At 44.5% G+C, this 20,049-nt stretch overlaps 1 pseudogene; it reads left to right on the top strand.

Annotated features, from left to right (window-relative positions):
• Window positions 1–20,049, top strand: part of LOC118357951 (F-box/LRR-repeat protein 17-like) — a 650,863-nt pseudogene that overhangs the window by 566,818 nt on the left and 63,996 nt on the right.

Here is a 20,049-nt window from a genome sequence, read left to right as displayed (position 1 = left end):
CCATATAGAGTTGGTTGAGAGCGGTCTTAGTGCCAGCTTCGTTCTGTGGTGGTAAATAGATGGCTACAAATAATACAGATGAGAACTAACTTGGTAGATAGTGAAGTCTACAGCTTATCATATGGTGCTCTACCTCAGGAAAGCAATACCTCGAGACTTCATTAATATTAGACATCGCGCAACAGCTGTTATTGACAAATAGACACACCCCTCATCTTACCAGAGGTAGCGTCTCTGTTTTTCCGGTGCATGAATAATCCCGCTACCTCTATATTGTCCGTATCGTCATTCAGCCACATCTCGGTGAAACATAAGATGTTAGAGTGTTTAATGTCCCATTGGTAGGATAATCTTAATCGTAGGTCATCAATTGTATTTTGCAATTTTCCAAATAACAAAATAGCACAATTGGTTGGAAGAATGTAAAATGCCAGCCATGTCCTTCGGTGCCATCTTTTCATCTTTAATGTTCCTGATTTTAAAATATAATTGCAGAAATTCTGGGTTCGAGTCCAGGCTCTGTCGCAGCCAGCCGCGACCGGGAGACCCATGGGACAGCTCACAATTGGCCCAGCGTTGTTCGGGTTAAGGGAGGTTTTGGCCGGAAGGGATGTCCTTGTCCCATCACACACTAGCGACTCCTGTGGGGGGCTGGGCGCAGTGCACGCTGACATGGTTGCCAGGTGTACAGTGTTTCCTCCAACACATTGGTGCTGCTTGCTTCCAGGTTAAGTGGGCATTGTGTGAAGAAGCAGTGGAGCTTGGTTGAGATGTGTTTCAGAGGACGCACAGCTCTCAACCTTCACCTCTCCCAAGTCCGTAATGGGAGTAGCAGCTATGAGACAAGACTGTAACTACCAATTGGATATCATAAAATTGGGGAGAAAAAGGGGTTAAAAAAAATACAAAATTAAATATAATATATATATATAATTGATGCAATGTTGTACACGTGATAATAAAACAGTAAAGCGTTTAACTATTTTTTTCCTCTCTCTCTCTGGTCACACTCTCTCTCGCTGGTCATCTCTCTCTAGTCACATCTCTCTGGTAACACCTCTCTCTGGTCACCTCTCTCTAGTCACATCTCTCTGGTAACACCTCTCTCTGGTCACCTCTGTATCTGGTCATCTCTTTTTGGTCATCAATCTATTTCTCTGGTCGCATCTTGCTCTCTCTGGTCTCCTCTCTCTGGTCTCCTCTCTCTCTCTGGTTGCCTCTCTTTGTTCACCTCTCTATGTCTCTGGTTGCATCTCTCTCTCTCTGGTCTCCTTTATCTCTCTGGTCACCTCTCTTTTTATCGGTGGTTACCTCTCTCTCTGGACAACTCTCTCCGGTCACCTCTTTTTCTCTCTGGTTACTTCTTTCTCTCTGGTCGTATCTGTCTCTCTGCGGTCATCTCTCTCTTTGCGGTCGCCTCTCTCTCTGCGGTCATCTCTCACTTTCTGGTCACCTTTCTCCTTCTGTTCACCTCTCTCTCTGTTCACCTCTCTCTCTGGTCACTTCTCTGTGTTTTGTCACATGTCCTTCTGGTCACGTTACTCACTGGTCATCTCTCTCTCTGGTCATCTCTGTTTCTGGTCATCTCTCTCTCTGGTCATCTCTCTCTCTGGTCACCCCTCTCTCTCTGGCCACCTCTCTCTGATCAACTATTTCTATTTATGGTCAACTATCTTTCTATCGAGTCATCTCTCTCTCTGGTCATCTCTCTCTCTGGTCATCTCTCTCTCTGGTCAACTCTGTTTCTGGTCATCTCTCTCTCTGGTCATCTCTCTCTCTGGTCATCTCTGTTTCTGGTCATCTCTCTCTCTGGTCATCTCTCTCTCTCTGGTCATCTCTGTTTCTGGTCATCTCTCTCTCTGGTCATCTCTGTTTCTGGTCATCTCTCTCTCTGGTCATCTCTCTCTCTGGTCATCTCTCTCTCTGGTCATCTCTGTTTCTGGTCATCTCTCTCTCTGGTCACCTCTGTTTCTGGTCACCTCTCTCTCTCTGGTCATCTCTGTTTCTGGTCACCTCTCTCGCTGATCACATCTATCTCTGGTCACCTCTCTCTTTCTGGTCACATCTCTTTCTCTCTGATCACATCTCTCTCTGGTCACCTCTTTCTGATAACCTCTTTCTCTATCTCTGGTCATGTCTCTAAGTGGACATCTCTCTCTTTTGGGTCACTTCTGTCTCTCTGGTCACCTCTTTCTCTCTCTGCTCACATCTTTCTCTCACTCTGGTCCCCTATCTCTCTGGTTACCTCTCTCTGGTCAACTATCTTTATGGTTACCCCTCTCTCTCTGGTCATCTCTCTCTCTGGTCACCGTTCTCTCTGGTCACCTTTCTCTCTGGTCATCTCTCTTTCTCTCTGGTCTCCTCTCTCTGGTCTCCTCTCTCTCTCTTTTTATCTCTCTCTCTCTGGTCATCTTGTCACACCCTGATCAGTTTCACCTGTCCTTGTTATTGTCTCCACCCCCTCCAGATGTCGCTTGTTTTCCCTGGTGTATTAAATCCCTGTGTTTCCTGTCACTCTGTGCCAGTTCGTCTTGTATGCTCCAAGTCAACCAGTGTGTTTTCCCATGCTCCTGGTTTTGACACTTGCCTGTTTTCTGGACTCTCTACCCGCCTGCCTGACCATTCTGCCTGCACTGACCTCGAGCCTGCCTGACCATTCTGCCTGCACTGACCTCGAGCCTGCCTGACCATTCTGCCTGCACTGACCTCGAGCCTGCCTGACCATTCTGCCTGCACTGACCTCGAGCCTGCCTGACCATTCTGCCTGCACTGACCTCGAGCCTGCCTGACCATTCTGCCTGCCCTGACCTCGAGCCTGCCTGACCATTCTGCCTGCACTGACCTCGAGCCTGCCTGACCATTCTGCCTGTACTGACCTCGAGCCTGCCTAACCATTCTGCCTGCCTGACCTCGAGCCTGCCTTACCATTCTGCCTGCACTGACCTCGAGCCTGCCTAACCATTCTGCCAGCCCTGACCTCGAGCCTGCCTGACCATTCTGCCTGCACTGACCTCGAGCCTGCCTGACCATTCTGCCTGCACTGACCTCGAGCATGCCTGACCAATCTGCCTGTACTGACCTCGAGCCTGCCTAACCATTCTGCTGGCCCTGACCTCGAGCCTGCCTGACCATTCTGCTGGCCCTGACCTCGAGCCTGCCTGACCATTCTGCCTGCACTGACCTCGAGCATGCCTGACCAATCTGCCTGTACTGACCTCGAGCCTGCCTGACCATTCTGCCTGCACTGACCTCGAGCCTGCCTGACCATTCTGCCAGCCCTGACCTCGAGCCAGCCTGACCATTCTGCCTGCACTGACCTCGAGCCTGCCTGCCACAATGTACGTCCTGGACACTGAACTGGTTTTGACCTTTTGCCTGTCCAAAACCATTGTCTTGCCAATCCCTTTTGGATATAATAAATATCAAAAACTCAAACCATCTATGTCCTGTGTCTGCATCTGGGTCTCGCCTTGTGTCCTTATACATCTCTCTTTCTCTGGTCTCCTCTCAATCTAATTTAAGGGGATTAATTGGCATGGGAAACATATGTTAATATTGCCAAAGCAAGTGAATTAGATTATATACAGAAGTTAAATAAACAAACATTGAACAGTAAACATTATTATCACAGAAGTTCCAGAAGAGTAAAGACATTACAAATGTCATTATGTATATATACAGTGTTGTAATGATGTGCAAATGGTTAAAGTACAAAATGGAAAATAAATGTGATTTCACCCGATAGATAAGGGAGTTAATCAAAATCAGGTTTGTTTTCGAATTCTCTGTGAATCTGTGTAATCTACGGGAAATATGTGTCTCTAATTTGGTGATACATTTGGCAGGAGGTTAGGAAGTGCAGCTCAGTTTCCACCTCATTTTGTGGGCAGTGTGCACATAGCCTGTCTTTTCTTGAGTGCCAAGTCTGCCCACTGCGGCCTTTCTCAATAGAAAGGCTATGCTCACTGAGTCTGTACATAGTCAAAGCTTTCCTTAAATTTGGGTCAGTCACAGTGGTCAGGTATTCTGCCACTGTGATCTCTCTCTCTCTCTCTCGCTCTCTGGTCGCCTCTCTCGCTCTCTGGTCGCATCTCTCGCTCTCTGGTCGCATCTCTCGCTCTCTGGTCGCATCTCTAGCTCTCTGGTCACCTCTCCCGCTCTCTGGTCGCATCTCTCGCACTCTCGGGTAGCCTCTCTGGTTGCCTCTCTCGTAGCCTCTCTGGTGATCTCTCTCGCTCTCTGGTCTCCTCTCTCGCTCTCTGGTCGCCTTTCTCGCTCTCTTGTCGCATCTCTCGCTCCCTGGTCGCATCTCTCGCTCCCTGGTCGCATCTTTCTCTCTCTCCTCTCTCTCTCTCTCTTCCTCTCCTCTCCTCTCCTCTCCTCTCCTCTCCTCTCCTCTCCTCTGGTTGCCTCTCTCGCTCTCTGGTCGCCTCTCTCGCTCTCTGGTCGCCTTTCTCGCATCTCTCTCTCCCTGGTCGCATCTTTCTCTCTCTCTCTCTCTCTCTCTCTCTCTCTCTCTCTCCCTCTCCTCTCTCTCTCCTCTCCTCTCCTCTCCTCTCCTCTCCTCTCCTCTCCTCTCCTCTCCTCTGGTCGCATCTCTCGCTCTCTGGTCGCATCTCTCGCTCTCTGGTTGCATCTTTTTTCCAAGATGGCGTAGCAGTCAGACGTCCTTTGTTCTCATCTTGTCCCATGTATATATATATTTTATATCTTTTTAGCTTTTTCTTCGCATATCTTTTTATATATTTTTTCTAAAAACTCAACTTCAAAACACTCTCCTGCAACCTGCCTCACCAAATTTGGTGCGGATCTTTCAAAAGTATTATTCACCTCGTATCCGAAATCCACAACAGAAGCTAGCCACAAGTTAGCCAGCTCACTAGCTAACGTTAGTATTCAGCTAACCACGGCTAGCGGTCATCAGCTATCCTTTAGCTCAGAAAGCTATCGTCAGTTTTGTACAACGCGACTTAGACCAGAGCATACCAGACTTATTTTCTTTCCATATCCCCGGATTTCTACTGCAAGCTCTGGACATTTATACCTGGATCTTGCAGCTAACTATCTGCTATCCGAGTGACTATTGGCTAACGCCGATTCCAGAGCAAACACCAATTATCCCGGAGCTAGCCACCTGAAAAGTTCCATCAGCCACTCCTGGGCTACAATAACCTATCCGGACCCGTTTTCCTGTCGATGCGGAGCCCCACCAGACCTTAACGACTGGACTACCAACGTTATCTGCCCGAGGGAGTTATTCAACTGGCTTCTCCATCGCGACGTAACCTGAACGCCCATCTGCTAACTGCGGCCCGCTAATCATTAGCTGTCTTGAGCATATCGGCTGCTATCTGAACACATCTATCAAACAATTATCTTGGGCCACTATAACTATAACCATTTTGACAATTGGATTGGTCACCTCTACCACACGGAACCCCACTAATCTACAGACGGAAACGCACGGGGTGGCTAAAAACTGACCTCCATCTTCTGCTATCTTGCTACCCATGGCTCGGCTAGCTGTCTGAATCGCTGTGACCCCAACCAACCTCACTACTCACTGGACCCTTATGATCACTCGGCTTAGCATGCCTCTCCTTAATGTCAATATGCCTTGTCCATTGCTGTTCTGGTTAGAGTTTATTAGCTTATTTCACTGTAGAGCCTCTAGCCCTGCTCATTATACCTTATCCAACCCTTCAGTTCCACCACCCACACATGCAATGACATCACCTGGTTTCAATGATGTTTCTAGAGACAATTTATCTTTCATCATCGCTCAATGCCTAGGTTTACCTCCACTGTATTCACATCCTACCATACCTTTCTCTGTACTCTATACCTTGAATCTATTTTATCACCCCCAGAAACCTGCTCCTTTTACTCTCTGTTCCGGACGTCCTAGACGTCCAATTCTCATGGCTTTTAGCCGTACCCTTATCCTACTCCTCCTCTGTTCCTCTGGCGATGTAGAGGTGAATCCAGGCCCTGCAATGCCTAGCTCTACTCCTATTCCCCAGGCCCTCTCTTTTGATGACTTCTGTCACCGTAAAAGCCTTGGTTTCATGCATGTTAGCATTAGAAGCCTCCTCCCTAAGTTTGTTTTATTCACTGCTTTAGCACACTCTGCCAACCCAGATGTCTTAGCCGTGTCTGAATCCTGGCTTAGGAAGACCACCAATAACTCTGAAATCTCCATCCCTAACTACAACATTTTCAGACAAGATTGAACGGCCAAAGGGGGCTGTGTTGCAATGTACTGCAAAGCTAATTCTATCCTACTATCTGTACCCAAACCATTTGAACTTCTACTTTAAAAATCCACCTCTCTAAAAACAAGCCCCTCTCTGTTTCTGCCTGCCACAGACCACCCTCTGCACCCAGCTGTGCTCTGGATACCATATGTGAACTGTTTGTCCCCCATCTATCTTCTTAGCTGATGCTAGGTGACCTAATCTGTGACATGCTTAACACCCCGGCCATCCTACAACCTAAGCTTGATGCCATCAATCTCACACCAATGATCAATGAACCTACCAGGTACAACCCCAAAGCCGTAAACACGGGCACCCTCATAGATTTCACCCTAACCAACTTGCCCTCTAAATACACCTCTGCTGTTTTCAACCAAGATCTCAGTGATCACTGCCTCATTGCCTGCATCCGTAATGGGTCAGCGGTCAAACGACCTCCACTCATCACTATCAGTTTACAAACTGCTACAGACCTATAACTATCCTACCCTGCCTTTCTAAGTTCTTCTAAAGCCAAGTTAACAAACAGATCACCGACCATTTCTAATCCCCCCGTACCTTCTCCGCTATGCAATCTGGTCTCAGAGCAGGTCATGGGTGCACCTCAGCCACGCTCATGTCCTACATGATATCTTAACCCGCCATCGATAAGAAACAATACTGTGCAGCTGTATTCATTGACCTGGCCAAGGCTTTCGACTCTGTCAATCACCACATCCTCATGGGCAGAGTAAACAGCCTTGGTTTCTCAAATGACTGCCTCGCCTGGTTCACCAACTACTTCTCCGACAGAGTTCAGTGTGTCAAATCTGCGGGCCTGTTGTCCGGGCCTCTGGCAGTCTCTATGGGGGTGCCACAGGGTTCAATTCTCGGGCCGACTCTCTTCACTGTATATATCAATGATGTCGCTCTTGTTGCTGGTGAGTCTCTGATCCACCTCTACGCAGACGACACCATTCTGTATACTTCTGGCCCTTCTTTGGTTACTGTGTCAACAACCCTCCAGATGAGCTTCTATGCCATACAACTCTCCTTCCCTGGCCTCCAACTGCTCTTAAATACAAGTAAAACTAAATGCATGCTCTTCAACCGATTGCTGCCTGTACCTGCCCGCCCGTCCAGCATCATTACTCTGGACGTTTCTGACTTAGAATATGTGGACAGCTACAAATACCTAGCTGTCTGGTTAGACTGTAAACTCTCTTTCCAGACTCATATCAAACATCTCCAATCCAAAGTTAAATCTAGAATTGGCTTCCTATTTCGCAACAAAGCATCCTTCACTCATGCTGCCAAACATACCTTCGTAAAACTAACCATCTTACCGATCCTCAACTTCGGCGATGTCATTTACAAAATAGCCTCCAACACCCTACTCAACAAATTGGATGCAGTCTATCACAGTGCCATCCGTTTTGTCACCAAAGCCCCATATACTACCCACCACTGCGACCTGTACGCTCTCTTGGCTGGCCCTTGCTTCATACTCGTCGCCAAACCCACTGGCTCCAGGTCATCTACAAGACCCTGCTAGGTAAAGTCCCGCCTCATCTCTGCTCGCTGGTCACCATAGCTGCACCCACCCGTAGCACGCGTTCCAGCAGGTATATCTCACTTGTCACCCCCAAAGCCAATTTCTTCTTTGGCTGCTTCTCCTTCCAGTTATCTGCTGCCAATGACTGGAATGAACTACAAAAATCTCTGAAACTGGAAACACTTGTCTCCCTTACTAGCTTTAAGCACCAGCTGTCAGAGCAGCTCACAGATCACTAGCCCATCTATAAATATCCCAAACAACTCCCTCTTCCCCTACTGTATTTATTTATTTATTTTGCTCCTTTGCACCCCAGTATTTCTACTTTGCACACTCATCTACTGTCAAATCTACCATTCGAGTGTTTTAATTGCTATATTGTACTGACTTCGCCACCATGGCCTATTTATTGCCTTTACCTCCCTTATCTCACCTCATTTGCTCACATTGTATATACACTTAATTTTCAACTGTATTATTGACTGTATGTTTGTTTTACTCCATGTGTAACTCTGTGTTGTTATATGTGTCGAACTGCTTTGTTTTGTCTTGGCCAGGTCGCAATTGTAAATGAGAACTTGTATTTAACTTGCCTACCTGGTTAAATAAAGGTGAAATAAAAATAAATAAATAAAAATCTCTTTCTCTCTGGTCGCATCTCTCTCTCTCTGGTCGCATCTCTCTCTGGTCGCATCTCTCTCTGGTCGCATCTCTCTGGTCGCATCTCTCTCTGGTCGCATCTCTCTGGTCGCATCTCTCTCTCTGGTTGCATCTCTCTGGTCGCATCTCTCTCTCTAGTTGCATCTCTCTCTGGTCGCATCTCTCTGGTCGCATCTCTCTCTGGTCGCATCTCTCTGGTCGCATCTTTCTCTCTGGTTGCATCTCTCTCTGGTCGCATCTTTCTCTTTGGTTGCATCTCTCTCGTCGCATCTCTTGCTCTCTGGTCACCTCTCAACTCTGGTCTTATCTCTCTCTCTATGGTCGCATCTCTCTGTCTGGTCGCATCTCTCTCTGGTCGCATCTCTCTCTGGTCACCTCTCTCTTTCTCTGTGGTTTTTCCTATTTCTCTTTGGTCATCTATGCATCTCTCTGGTGCATCTTTCTCTCTCATTGCACTCTCATCTCTTGCTCTCTGGTCACCTCTCAACTCTGGTCTCTCTCTATGGTCTCTGTCTGGTCGCATCTCTCTCTCATCTCTGTCTGGTCTCTCTGTGGTTTTTCCTATTTCTCTTTGTCAACTCTCTCTGTGTCTGTGGTCTCTCTGTGTCATCTCTCTCTGGTCTGTGGTCTCTCTCTCTGTGTGGTCTCTCTCTCTCTGTGGTCACTTCTCTCTGTAGTCACCTCTATTTCTGGCCATCTCTCTCACTGGTCAACTCTCTCTGTTGACCTCTCTCTCTGTACTGCTCTCTTTCTCTTTGGTCACCTCTTTCTTTCATCCACATCTCTTTCTCTGTGGTCAACTCTCTCTTTCTGATCAACTATTTCTCTCAGGTCAGCTATTTCTCTATGGTCACCTCTCTCTCTCCGGTCACATCTCTCTCTTTCTCTGGTCTACTCTCTTTCTCTGTTCTCCCCTCTCTCTCTGGTCACCACTCTCTGGTCTCCTCTCTCTGGTCATCTCTCTCTTTCTGGTCATTTCTCTCTCTCTGGTTACCTCTCTCTCATATTTTAAGAGAGTCTCTATATCACTTTCTCTCACTTTCTCTCTTTCTTTCTCTCCCTCTCTCGCACGCACGCACGAGCGCGCGCACACACACACACTCTCAATCTGTTTACCTTCCACAACCAAGGTTATACCGCAGGAACTCAATATTTGTGTGTGTGTGCATGCATGCATGCGTGTGCTTGTCTCATTCTGGTCCACCATAAAATACATCAATATTTTTTTTAAAATCTACCCTGCCAAGCTAGTTCGGCTTCTCAGTGCATGGAAATAAGTGAGCACACACACACTGGCAGAGAGAGAGGGCAGGGGCATTCTCTTGGTCAGCCTCTGATCTAAATTAATGCAACCGTGTGTGTGTATGTGTGTGTGCTCTTGCCCTCTTTCTGCCCTCTAGTTAATGATTTTCCTTGATTGTGTCCCTCCTAAAATGCTCCTGCCCTCTCTTCGGTGTCGCACTCAATCTGCTCCCCGTTTCCATGTGCCTCTCCAGCTCAGCCACATATTAGTGCCTGGCTCATCTCTGTTCCCCTTCCATTGCTTCAGTTTGACTGAAACATGACATCAATAAATCTCTCTCTCTCTCTCTCCCTCTCTCTCTCTCGTGTTACGGCATAACAATGTCTTCTTTACCCATATGATTTTCACACAGTGCCAGATGTTCTCTACTGACCTGGTCAATTAGTCCAGTGTGGTATTTATTGAACCTGATATTGTCCCTAGTTACCTGGTTGCTACTGTACATTGTAGATGACCTCAGTCAGGTGACCTGCTCCCTTTGATCATTACTGTCCCTCTCTCCCATGTCAATCAGTGGTCCCATGCTGTCGGCGCCGGCTGAGGCCTCAGATGTTTTGTGGCTGTTGATATGGGGGTCCCATAGCTTCTATGTAATCTGTGTGTGGTTGTTCTGGATAACTACATCAGGGGGCAGTCATACTATGTCTGCTACCAGGGTAACGCTACAGTCCACCTCATACTGTTTGGCTCTAGTGTGTGCACCTGTGTCTGCTGATGCTACAGGTTTGAACCTACAGCACCATCTAACTCAGTCATTCACTCAGCCATAATCCTGAGAACATACCTAGTTCCATTCTAAAAGGGTTTGATCAGAACATACCCAGCTCAAATCTAAAGGGGTTTGGCCAGAACATACCCAGTCCCATTCTAAAGGGGTTTGAACAGAACATACCTAGTCAAATTCTAAACGGGTTTGACCAGAACATACCCAGCTCCATTCTAAAGTGGTTTGACCGGAACATACCCAGTCCAATTCTAAATGGTTTGACCAGAACATACCCAGTCCAATTCTAAATGGTTTGACCAGAATATACCCAGCTCAATTCTAAATTGTTTGACCAGAACATACCCAGTCCCATTCTAAATGGTTTGACCAGAACATACCCAGTCCAATTCTAAATGGTTTTACCAGAACATACCCAGCTCCATTCTAAGGGGTTTTGACAAGACATATTTTCTGGTTCAGTAATGAAAGGTGTATTTGTGATGGCTTTACAGACGGGAACCAAAAGTGGCTTACACTGGGGTTTGTTCATACTGCGGCCTGGGAAGAGGGACATAAGAAACTACACAGAGCAGAATGGACCTGCTTTAGATTGGAGACGTGACAGCTAGACCTGGAATACATCAGCAACAGTTGGGTCTTCTGTTGTTATTTGGGGTATACAGTTGAAGTTGGAAGTTTACATACACCTTAGCCAAGAACATTTAAACTCAGTTTTTCACAATTCCTAACATTTAATCCCGGAAAAAAATTCCTTGTGTTAGGTCAGTTTGGTCAGTTAGGATCACCCCCAATTTGAAGAATGTAAAATGTCAGAATAATAGTAGAGAGAATGATTTATTTCAGCTTTAATTTATTTCATCTTGCCAGCAAGGAGGCCTACAAACCTGACCCAGTTACACCAGCTCTGTCAGGAGAAATGGGCCAAAATTCACCCAATTTATTGTCGGAAGCACGTGGAAGGCTACCCGAAAAGTTTGACCCAAATTAAACAATTTACAGTGGGTCTGAAGTTGACATACACTCAATTAGTATTTGGTTGCATTGCCTTTAAATTGTTTAACTTGGGTCAAACTTTTAGGGGTAGTCTTCCACGATCTTCCCACAATAAATTGGGTGAATTTTGGCCCATTCCGCCTGACAGAGATGATGTAACTGAGTCAGGTTTGTACACCTCCTTGCCTCGTTTACGCCTCGTTGTCCTTAAACCATTTTGCCACAACTTTGTAAGTATGCTTGGGGTCATTATCCATTTGGAAAACCCATTTGCGACCAAGCTTTAACTTCCTGACTGATGTCTTGTTATGTTGTTTCAATATATCCATATCATTTTCATTCTTTATGAAGCCATCTATTTTGTGAAGTGCACCTGTCCCTCCTGCAGCAAAGCACCCCCACAACATGATGCTGCCACCCCTGTGCTTCCCGGTTGGGATGGTGTTCTTCGGCTTGCAAGCACCCCCCTTTTTCCTCGAAACATAACGATGGTCATTATGGCAGTTCTACAGTTCTATTTTTGTTTCATCAGACCAGAGGACATTTCTCCAAAAAGTACAATCTTTGTCCCCATGTGCAATTGCACACCGTAGTCTGGTTTTTTATGGCAGTTTTGGAGCAGTGGCTTCTTCCTGCTGAGTGGCCTGATGAACGTGGTACCTTCAGGTGTTTGGAAATTGCTCCCAAGGATGAACCAGACTTGTGGAGGTCTACAATTTGGTTTTTATACTTGGGTACTACTGTTTGTACAGATGAAAGTGGTACCTTCATGAATTTGGAAATTGATCGCATGGATGAACCAGTCTAAAAAACTATTCTGAGATTGGCTTGGCTTTTGATTTTCCCATGACATCACGCAAAGAGGCACTGAGTTTGAAGGGAAGCCTTGAAATACATCCACAGGTACACCTCCAATTGACTCCAAACGATGTCAGTTAGCCTATCAGAAGCTTCTAAAGCCATGACATCATTTTATGAAATTTTCCAAGCTGTTTAAAGGCACAGTCACCTTAGTGTATGTAAACTTCTGACCCAGTGGAATTGCGATACAGTAAATTAAAAGTGAAATAATCTGTCTGTAAACAATTGTTGGGAATTACTTGTGTCATGCGCAAAATAGATGTCCTAACCGACTTGCCAAAATTGTAGTTTGTTAACGAGAAATTTGTGGAGTGGTTGAAAAACAAGTTTTAATGACTCCAACCTAAGTGTATGTAAACTTCTGACTTCAACTCTATATACACACAGAGACACACCTGGTTAGGATGTTGAATAGCGTTACAGCTATTAATGACCTAACATTATTTAGGAGAATTTAATAAGTGTATTCCGTATCTAATATGCCTGTAAATAATGAGATAAGGGACTGTCATGTGTGTCTGTTACTGTGTGTCTGTGCATGTCTGTGTTTGAATATTCCAATTAATATGCCAGTAAATAATGGTCTAACCCTGACTGCTAGGGCAGATAGAACTAAACTAATTAAGTGTATATTTTTAAGTGCACTCCCTAGTCTCACAGAGTGGTTACAAGGTTGATCACTACTTGACCTCCTTCTCATAAGAAGGGGAGCTGCCTATCAGATGGAATAAGTTGTTTAGATAAGAGTTAGAGGGTGGCGGGGGGTAGAGCGAGAGAAAGAGGAATAGAGAGAGTAGGAGGTAGAAAGATAGATGGGGATAGAGACAGAGCAGGAAGTAGTGAGTGAGAGGGGGATAGAGACAGAGTAGGAGGTAGACACAGTGAGAGTTAGGGGGATAGAGACGGAGTAGGAGGTAGAGAGATAGATGGGGATAGAGACAGAGTAAGAGGTAGACACAGTGAGAGAAAGGGGGAGGTAGTGAGAGAGAGGGGGATAGAGACAGAGTAGGAGGTAGAGAGACTGAGAGAGAGGGGGATAGAGACAGAGTAGGAGGTAGAGAGAGTGAGAGAGAGGGGGATAGAGACAGAGTAGGAGGTAGAGAGAGTGAGAGATTTTGAAGTTGGAATTTTATTTTAGCTGAATTTTACATTTGAATTTTGAATGTTATTAGGATCCCCATTAGCTAACGCCACGGCTTACTGAGAGAGAGGGAGGGAGAGAAAGGATGCATGAAATACACACTCTCTCCCAGTGAATGTTATTAGGATCCCTATTAGCTGATGCCATGGCTTCCTTAGAGAGAGAGAGAGAGAGAGAGAGAGAGAGAGAGAGAGAGAGAGAGAGAGAGAGAGAGAGAGAGAGAGAGAGAGAGAGAGAGAGAGAGAGAGAGAGAGAGAGAGAGAGAGAGAGAGAGAGAGAGAGAGAGAGAGAGAGAGAGAGAGAGAGAGAGAGAGAGAGAGAGAGAGAGAGAGAGAGAGAGAGAGAGAGAGAGAGAGAGAAAACCAAAAACGTAACCAACAAGAATGGGTCTCAGCTCCTGCAGCTCTGTCGCACACTGGGTATGTACATAGTCAATCGTAGGCTTTGAGGGGACTCGTATGGTAGGTACACCTATAGCTCATCTCTTGGCAGTAGTACTGTAGACTACTTTTTCACCTCAACCCAGAGTTCTTCAGAGCGTTCACAGTCAGCCAACTGACACCCCTATCAGATCACAGCAAAATCATAGTCTACTTGAACAGAGCAATACTCAATCGTGAGGCATCAAAGCCAAAGGAACTGGGTAATATTAAGAAATGCTATAGATGGAAGAATGTAGTTTGTAAATCTACCAAAAAACAATTAGGCAACAACAAATTAAATTCCTTTCAGACAACTTCCTGAACAAAACACTACAACTGTAATAGTGAAGGTGTAAACTTGGCAGTAGAACATATTAACAGTATATTTGACCTCTCAGCTTCCCTATCAAATCGAAAAAATCTTAAATAGAAAACCAAAGAAAACAAACAACAATGACAAATGGTTTGATAAAGAATGCATAAATCTAAGAAGGAAATTGAGAAACCTGTCCAACCAAAAACCTAGAGACCAGGAAAACCTGAGTCTACACCTTCACTATGGTGAATCACTAAAGCAATACAGAAATACACTAAGGAAAAAGAACGAACAGCACATCAGATATCAGCTCAATGTAATTGAAGAGTCCATAGAATCTAACCACTTCTGGGAAAATTGGAAAACACTAAACAAACAACAACACAAATAATTATCTATCCAAAATGGAGATGTATGGGTAAACCACTTCTCCAATATTTTTGGCTCTATGACAAAAAACAAACAGCAAAAACATAAACATGATCAAAAACAAATCTTAGAATCAACTATTAAAGACTACCAGAACCCACTGGATTCTCCAATTACCTTGAATGAACTGCAGGACAAAATAAAAACCCTACAACCCAAAAAGGCCAATGGTGTTTATGGTATCCTCAGTGAAATGATCAAATATACAGACAACAAATTCCAATTGGCTATACTTAAACTCTTTATTAACATCATCCTTAGCTCTGGCATCTTCCCCAACATTTGGAACCAAGGACTGATCTCCCCAATCCACAAAAGTGGAGACAAATTTGACCCCAATAATTACCATGGGATTTGGGTCAACAGCAACCTGGGAATGTCCTCGGCATTATCATTAACAGCAGACTCGTACAGTTCCTCATTGAAAACAATGTACTGAGCAAAAGTCAAATTGTCTTTTTACCAAAATATCGTATGACAGACCACGTATTCCCCCTGCACACCTTAATTGACAAACAAACAAACCAAAACAAAGGCAACGTCTTCTCATGCTTTGTTTATTTAAAAATAGCCTTTGACATAATTTGGCATGAGGGTCTGCTATATAAATTGATAGAAAGTGGTGTTACAGGATTTAAAAAAAAATATATATATTTTACCTTTATTTAACCAGGCAAGTCAGTTAAGAACAAATTATTATTTTCAATGACGGCCTAGGAACAGCGGGTTAACTGCCTGTTCAGGGGCAGGACGACAGATTTGTACCTTGTCAGCTCGGGGGTTTGAACTTGCAACCTTGCGGTTACTAGTCCAATGCTCTAACCACTAGGCTACCCTGCCGCCCCAAAACATACAACATTATAAAATCCATGTACACAACAAGTGTGTAGTTAAAATAGGCAAAATACACACACATTTCTTCCCACAGGGCTGTGTGGTGGGACAGGGATGCAGCTTACGCTCTACCCTCTTAAACAAAAATATCCACAAATTGGTGAGGGCACTAGAAAAGTCTGTAGCACCCGGCCTTTTCCTACTAGAATCTGAAGTCAAATGTCTACTGTTTGCTGATTATCTGGTGCTTTTGTCACCAACCAAGGAGGGCCTACAGCAGCACCTAGATCTTCTGCACAGATTCTGCCAGACCTGTGCCCTGACAGTAAATCTCAGTAAGACCAAAATAATGGTGTTCCAAAAAGGTCCAGTCGCCAGGACCACAAATACAAATTCCATCTAGACATCGTTTCCCGAGAGCACACAAAAAACTATACATACCTTGGCCTAAACATCAGCGCCACAGGTAACTTCCACAAAGCTGTGAACAATCTGAGAGACAAGGCAATAAGGACATTCTATGCCATCAAAATGAACATAAAATTCGACACACCAATTAGGATCTGGCAAAAAATACTTGAATTTGTAAAATAACCCATTGCCCTTTATGTTTGTGACCAATCACGAACCAAGAATTCACAAAATGGGACAAACACCAAGTTGAGACTCTGCATGCAGAATTGTGCAAAAATACCCTCTGTGTACAACGTAGAACACCAAATAATGCATGCAGAGCGGAATTAGACCAATACCCGCTAATTATCTAAATGAATGTCTTCAAACACCTAAAAGGATGCGATTCCCAAACCTTCCTTAACAAAGCCATCACCTACAGAGAGATGAACCTGGAGAAGAGTCCCCTAAGCAAGCTGGTCCTGGGGCTCTGTTCACAAACACACCCCACAAGGCCCCAGGACTGCAAGACAATTAGACCCAAGCAAATAATGAGAAAACAAAAAGATAATTAATTGACACATTGGAAAGAATTAATAAACAAATTGAGCAAACTAGAATGCTATTTGGCCCTGAGCAGAGAGTATACAGTGGCAGAATACCTGACCACTGTGACTGACCCAAACTTAAGGAAAGCTTTGACTATGTACAGACTCAGTGAGCATAGCGTAGCTTTTGAGAAAGGCCGCCGTAGGCAGACCTGGCTTTCAAGAGAAGACAGGCTATGTGCACACTGCCCACAAAATGAAGTGGAAACTGAGCTGCACTTCCTAACCTCCTGCCCAATGTATGACCATATTAGCGACACATAGTTCCCTCAGATTACACAGATCCAAAAAGAATTTGGAAACAAACCCGATATTGATAAACTCCCATATCTACTGGGTGAAATACAGTGTGCCATCACAGCAGCAAGATGTGTGACCTGTTGCCAGAAGAAAAGGTTAACCAGTGAAGATCAAACACCACTGTAAATACAACCTATATTTATGCTTATTTGTTTTCCCTTTTGTACTTTAAACATTTGTGCATCATTACAACACTGTATATATACTGTACATATGACATTTGTAATGTCTTTATTATTTTGGAACTTCTGTGAGTGTAATGTTTACTGTTCATGTTTAATGTTTATTTCACTTTTGTATATTATCTACTTCACTTGCTTTAACAATGTTAACACATGTTTCCCATGCCAATTGAATTGAATTGAGAGAGAGAGAGAGAAGTGGAGTGTGTCTCCATTACCTTCTCTCTGTAGTCACACCTACTACTAGAAAAATGATGGGATTCTTTCCTCTCCTCCCTTATCCCTCACTTTTTCACCTTACCTTTTCTTGCGTGTCACTTCATCTATTTTTCAGACAGGAAATCATTACCAGTCAGGGAAGACACTTTCCTCCTTCTATGATCTCTACTTTGTGAAGTGTGTGTGTGTGTGTGTGTGTGTGTGTGTGTGTGTGTGTGTGTGTGTGTGTGTGTGTGTGTGTGTGTGTGTGTGTGTGTGTGTGTGTGTGTGTGTGTGTGTGTGTGTGTGTGTGTGTGTGTGTGTGTGTGAGGGAGGGAGAGAGCGAGAGAAGAGGATATGTGTAGTGTGTGAGGAGAGAGAGTGTGTGTGTGCACGTGTCAGGTGACCAGGATCTCTTGTCTCTCAGTATAACCAGAATATTTCTAGGGTCGATTGGTTGCCTATTGAAACCTCATTGCAACATGGGTACTTGCACTGACCAAATAAAACTGTCCATCTTCAAATGTAGATGTGTGTGTGTGTGTGTGTGTGTGTGTGTGTGTGTGTGTGTGTGTGTGTGTGTGTGTGTGTGTGTGTGTGTGTGTGTGTGTGTGTGTGTGTGTGTGTGTGTGTGTGTGTGTGTGTGTGTGTGTGTGTGTGTGTGTGTGTGTGTGTGTGCGTGCGTGTGTGTGTGAGAGAGAGAGTGAAAATGTAGATGTGACTGTGCTACTAAAATACTTCTCTGGAATGAGGTGCTTATCTGGCTAAAGTCATTATTTTTGGTATTCTTCTTTTTGGAATAGCAGGAATTGAAACTGACCTTGGTGTGTCACTGACCCTCCTCGTCTACTGAGCCACAAGTGATCTCTGCCTAGCACTAACTGAGCATGCAAGGTTTCCAGGAAACAGAGTTGGCGGCTTCCTGAATAAAAACTATTCTGGTATTCATGTGTCTTTCGTAATTTTTTATTGGAATTTAATTGGAATCCACAGAAATCTCAGACCAATTCTCAGCCCATTTATTTATAGTGTCTATTTGCTTTGGTATTGCGCGTTTTGAGTATGTGTTACTGTGTGTATGTGTGTGTTGCTTCGTGTGTGTATTTCTTTGTACAATCCTACGTTTCCCTACTCTCTCCTTACATTAATGATACTTCTGGGTCATATATTTCAATAAGACAAGACGTACTGTATATCTTTATAATGAGTTGAGGGAAACTGTAAGAATGTCCAGGTTTGTCTTTGGCAGAATCCTCTGTCTCACGATGCCTGAGAAGAATGGATTTCTACTAGTTTAATATTGCCCGAAAATGTAATTGTGTTTGCCGGGGTGTATGTCTGTTCACTTGTTTGAGTGTGCGTGTCCATGTGTTACCTTACCTATGATATGTGTATGTGAGTAATACTACCACAGATACATGTGTTTTTATTTCCCATTCCTTATTGGAATTGTGTTAGAAAGATGTAGTCTGAGTAAATTTGTCTTGGTTTGTTTGCTTGAGGGTGTATTTGCCTTAGTTACTATGTGTGTGGGTCCGTGTGTGTGTGTGTGTGAAAGAGTGAATGCAGGCATGCATGTGTGTGTTTGTATGTATTTGTGTTGCTTTGCTTCTCTGAGCCCAGTGTGGCAGGCCAAGTTGATCTTATCTGTAGTTCTCTCTCTCTCCATATAGTACAACTTACAATAGCTTCACCTCAGGGCACAAAGAGATTAAAGCAATTTTCACCCTGGATCAAATCAACTACTACAGTTAACATAAATAATAAAAACCATACATCACCCACTCCTGGTTATCTGTAGCCTAGCATTGTCTTTGGATAGATACCCACATATATATACTGACTATACCAAACATTAGGGACATATTCCTAATATTTGTGTTGTCCCCCCCCTTAGCCGCCAGAACAGGCATGGACAACAAGGTGTCGAAAGCATTCCACAAGGATGCAAGGCCCATGTTGACTCTAATGCTTCCCACAGTGTCAAGTTGACTCTATGTCCTTTGGGTGGTGGACCATTCTTGATACACACAGGAAACTGTTGAGAGTGAAAACCCCAGCAGTGTTGCAGTTCCTTACACAAACCAGTGCACCTGGCACCTACTATCATACCCCTTTCAATCTTGCCCATTCACCCTCTGAATGGAACACATACACAATCCATTTCTCGAATTGTCTCAAGGTTTAAAAATAATTGAACCTGTCCCCTCATCTACGCTGATTGAAGTGGACTTAACACGTGACCTGGGTTCACCTGGTCATTCTGTCATGGAAACATGTTTTGAATAATCAGTTACACACAGAGATACACACAGAGATGCACACAGAGAGATGCACACAGATAGATGCACACAGAGAGATGCACACAGAGAGATGCACACAGCGAGATGCACACAGCGAGATGAACACAGAGAGATACACACTCTTGGATTCACAGTGTAACCTAGGGTCGGGTAAGAGAAAAAATGAAGGGGGATAGTGTATAATATGGTTGTCTACATGCAATGCATTCTCGTGGAAGCAGTGTTACTCTATTGTGTAAGTGCCCATGGTTTCAAATGGGGCATTGGTGTAGATCAGGACTCTTCAACCCTGTTCCTGGAGAGCTGTAGATTTTCACTCCAACCCCAGTTGTAAGTAACCTGAGTCATCATATCAATCAACTAATCATTAGAATCAGGTGTACTAGACTAGGGTGAAAACCTACAGGACAGTAGCTCTCCAGTTCAGGGTTGGAGTTAGGACAGGGAGTGAAGATGGAAACGTAAGCAACTGAATTTTCCACACAGACCATCCCCTGGCATGGTACAGTGCTATAAGAGCACACTACCCCTATACTAAAAGAGAGGGCAGTTGCCCAATGTGGAAACTCAGAATATAATACATTGAAC

This window comes from Oncorhynchus keta, chromosome 25 (genome assembly GCF_023373465.1).
Source record: "Oncorhynchus keta strain PuntledgeMale-10-30-2019 chromosome 25, Oket_V2, whole genome shotgun sequence".
Classification (NCBI taxonomy): domain Eukaryota; kingdom Metazoa; phylum Chordata; class Actinopteri; order Salmoniformes; family Salmonidae; genus Oncorhynchus; species Oncorhynchus keta.
The sequence above is the reverse complement of the archived record's forward strand: the minus strand, read 5'-3'. Positions and strand labels throughout refer to the sequence as shown.